This window comes from Cupressus sempervirens, chromosome 9, assembly GCF_028749045.1.
Source record: "Cupressus sempervirens isolate cs-2001-9-10 chromosome 9, ASM2874904v1, whole genome shotgun sequence".
NCBI classification, from domain to species: domain Eukaryota; kingdom Viridiplantae; phylum Streptophyta; class Pinopsida; order Cupressales; family Cupressaceae; genus Cupressus; species Cupressus sempervirens.
Window position 1 is genome coordinate 439039947 of NC_143126.1, and position 4209 is coordinate 439044155.

At 39.7% G+C, this 4209-nt stretch overlaps 1 pseudogene across 1 annotated transcript; it reads left to right on the top strand.

The window, feature by feature from the left end:
- Window positions 1–940: 940 nt before the first annotated feature.
- LOC149539186 (pentatricopeptide repeat-containing protein At2g22070 pseudogene) lies at window positions 941–3704 on the top strand (annotated as a pseudogene). Its single transcript, XR_016356171.1, has one exon. The product of XR_016356171.1 is annotated as a pentatricopeptide repeat-containing protein At2g22070 pseudogene (transcript).
- Window positions 3705–4209: the final 505 nt, after the last annotated feature.

Here is a 4209-nt window from a genome sequence, read left to right on the forward strand (position 1 = left end):
ATTTGGTAGTGGAAATTAGATTGGAATAGGCATATGTACATTCTTAAAATTTCAAATCCTTTGTTTGGTGCACCAAATCATAATTGAGAATAGGAATACATATTCCAATTTTGGCCCAAAAACAAGTATTTGCAATTCCACCTAAATAGGTAGAATTGGAATAGCTTATTCCTATTCCAATTTTACTTTATAAAAAATAATATTATTTTTAGATTTGTGAAATCAATCTCTTCCATTTTTTCAAATGCCTCTCTCATTGTGCTAGATTGTATCTCAACACATGATCCAAAGATCCCCTATGCACCTTCTCTATACCAAGTTTAGATCCAATTTGATCAAGACCAATGACCTAATCCAAGTTGCATTGACATTAGATAGTTTTCTTAGACACAACATTGTCCCACTCAGAGTCATCACCGACTTGTATGGTTCTATGTGACTGGCATTGTCCAGTTCAACACTCATATTTCCATGGAGATCCCACGCATTCGATAGGGCAATCCACACAATCACATTTGTAGCACACAAGTAATCTGTGCAGTGCATCCATGCCAAGGCAACATCTAATCAAACTTCTACAAAACAACAATCTATCAAAGCTCATAGATGACACACTTCCTTCAACCAAGATCTAGTCCCCTTCGTATGCTTTGTGTTCCAAAGTTGCAAGATAGGTCGATTGATTTTGTTCATAACTATGATGATTAATGTACTCAAAGAAGACATTCTGCTCTGAATTTGGAGGAGACTCAAATGGGATTATGAATAACAAATCAAGAATTAGTTTTGTTGATACAAAGACATTCTACTCTGAATTTGGAGGAGGCTCAAATGGAACTGTGAATAACAAATAAAGAATAATAAATCCCATCCAGAATAACAAATTGGAATGCTCAATTCCTATTCCACAGGCAAAGAGGCAAAGAGGCCCTAATAATTTGTATGTGGAAAAGAGGAATGAGAAAGAAGAACGACTTCATTACACACTGACTTTTGTTCAAGCTCAATTTTTCCTTAGTGTATGCTATGGTCAACTTATATGGATCATTGTTAAACCTGAAAACGCGCATGCACCTGCAATTGTGAATAATTTTTGACGATTTCATAATATCCAACCATGGTTTTTAGAGAAATCTTGAAAACTACAATCAAATGTTCAAATTCATGGTTGCAAGGCTTGTTGGTTTTCAGCCATGGAAGCACTCACAGTTGCACTTATTTGCTAAGTCTTACAGTGAGCTCCTCTCTGTAGAACATGAAGGATCAAACCCCTTTGATAACCGTATTGCTGTACTCTGTCAGGATGGACACTTAAAAGAGGCCTTGCAAAGCTTGTATACTGAGCATCCTGCTAGTGGAAACCTTCCCAATATCTATGCACGTCTGTTGCAGGCATGTATCGATATGAAAGCTCTATCAGATGGCATGAGAATCCATACCCATATGATCAAATGTGGTTTTCAGCCACGTACGTTCCTCTGGAATAGACTACTTGAAATGTATGCCAAATCTGGAAGTCTAGCAAATGCACGCCATGTGTTTGACAAAATGGCGGAGCGAGATATATTCTCCTGGACTGCTATGCTTGTGGGTTATGTTAAGAACGCCAATCTCAAGTTGGCACGTCAGCTGTTTGACGAAATGCCTGAGCGTGATGTGGTTTCCTGGAATGCAGTTGTGGCTGGATATGTTGAGAATGGGGTCAATGAAGAAGCTCTGAATCTGTTTGGTTGTATGCGGAACACTGGTATTAAGCCAGACCATTTCACATTCACTAGCATTCTAAGTGCGTGCTCAAGCCTTGAAGCTCTGGAACAGGGTAAGAAATTACATGGGATTATAATTAGACTTGGATTTGAAACAAATTTGCCCGTGAGCAATGCGCTTGTGGCAATGTATGGGAAATGTTATAGCATCGAGGAAGCATGCCAAGTGTTTGAGAAGATGCCCGTGCGGGCTGTGTTGTCATGGGTGACAATGATTACAGCGCATGTTCAGAGTGGAAACGTTGACCAGGCACGCAAAATGTTTGATATAATGCCAGAACAGAATATTGTTTGTTGGAATGCAATGCTTGCAGGGTATGCTCAGCATGGGTACGGGGAAGAGGCTCTGGATTTGTTCCGGACAATGCAGAGGACAGGAACACTGCCAGATTGCATTACTTTTGTTAGTCTTGTAAGTGCATGTACTAGCTGTGAATCTTTGGAGCATGGCAAGCAAGTCCATGCGCATGTTATCAAAAGTGGCTTTGAACAATACGTGCCTATGGGAAACGCAATTGTTGGCTTTTATGCTAATTGTAAACAAATAGAGGATGCGAACTGTTTTTTCCAAGCGATGCCTGATCGGAATGTAGTTTCATGGAACACAATGATTACTGGGTATGTCAAACATGATAGATTAGAGGATGCTGAGCAACTTTTCCATGAAATGCCCACACGAAGTTTAATCTCATGGACTGCCATGATTGCAGGGTATGCTCAACATGGCCACAGTGAGCAGGCCTTAAACCTTTTCAGCCAAATGAAATTAGAAAGCAGCAAACCAGATCAATTCACCTTTGGCAGCATTTTAAGTGCTTGCGCAAGCTTGTCAATTTTGGAACAAGGAAAACAGGTTCATGGACATATTATCCAAACTGGAAGTGATTTGTATGTTTCTGTAAATAATGCTGTCATTACTACGTATGCAAAATGTGGAAGCATAGAAGATGCCCAACAAGCATTTAAGAATATGCCAGAACAAGATACAGTCTCGTGGAATGCAATAATTGCAGGATGTGCTCAAAATGGATTTGGTAAAGAAGCCCTCCATCTTTTTGAACAGATGCAAAAACTAGGCACAGCTCCGAACCATATCACCTTCATTGGTGTTCTCTGCGCGTGCAGCCATACAGGCTTGGTGGAAGAAGGTTGGCGTTATTTCATTATGATGAGTCGAGTTCATTCCATTAAACCAGGAGCAGATCATTACACTTGTATGGTTGACCTTCTTGGCCGTGCTGGGCAACTTGGTAAGGCAGAAGAACTTATAAGCAGTATGCCATTTGAACCAGATACTGGTGTGTGGGAGGCATTGCTTGGTGCCTGCAAAATCCACAAGAATATGCAACTTGGAATGCGAGCAGCGAATTGCCTTATTGAGCTGAACCCACAATGTGAAGCAACGTATGTCTTACTTTCAAATATATATGCTGCAAACGGAAAATGGGATGATGTAGCAAAAGTGAGAAAAATGATGAGAGAAAGGGGGTTAGCGAAGAAACCGGGTTGGAGTTGGATAGAAATCAAGAACAGGGTGCATGCTTTTATAGCTGGAGATCGATCACATCCACAAACACAGGAGATCTATGAAACATTGGGTAGATTGGCTGGAAAAATGAAGGAAGTGGGTTATGTGCCTGAGACAGATATTGTGTTACATGATGTTGAGGAAGGGCACAAGGAAGAAAATCTGTCTAACCATAGCGAGAAGCTGGCTGTTGCATGTGGTCTAGTTAACATGCCAGATTGGGTACCCATAAGAGTTGTGAAGAATCTCCGTGTGTGTGGTGATTGCCACTCTGCCATGAAATTCATCTCTATAATTGTACAGCGAGAAATTATTTTGAGGGATATCACCCGCTTCCATCATTTCAAGAATGGATCGTGTTCCTGTAGTGATTACTGGTGATGCCAAGTGAAACACCATATTTTAACCTACTTCTATTGCCAAGGCTAATTTTTCCCATTCATTAGTTTAGTAGGAACCAATTTGAAGTTTTTGACATGCGAAGACAGCAATCCTAAATTTCAAACTGAATGCATATGAAAAAAGGGAAATAAACACAAAAGTTATTTGAATCTAATGCACCTGAAAAACCCAGGAGTGTCAAACCATGGCTATAAATTTAAACGTGTTTCATACCAAATTAGAATCAAAACCGAAATAATGCATATAGACCATAGACCATACTGATTGTAAGCATCATGAAAATGCTAAAAGAAAATTTATATTCAACAATGCTTAGATTTGGAGGCATAATTACAGTTCTGGGAGTACTGTTGGCACTTGCAGCAAACACTCACAAGTCAAGTGAATAAACATAATAAATTCATCCCAAATAGAATGAATGAAAGAATTTTGTTGATGTCCATGAGACCAGCGGTCTAAGAGATCAGGAGATGACAAATTAATCTGCATGTTGAATCTTCTCCATGTTGACTC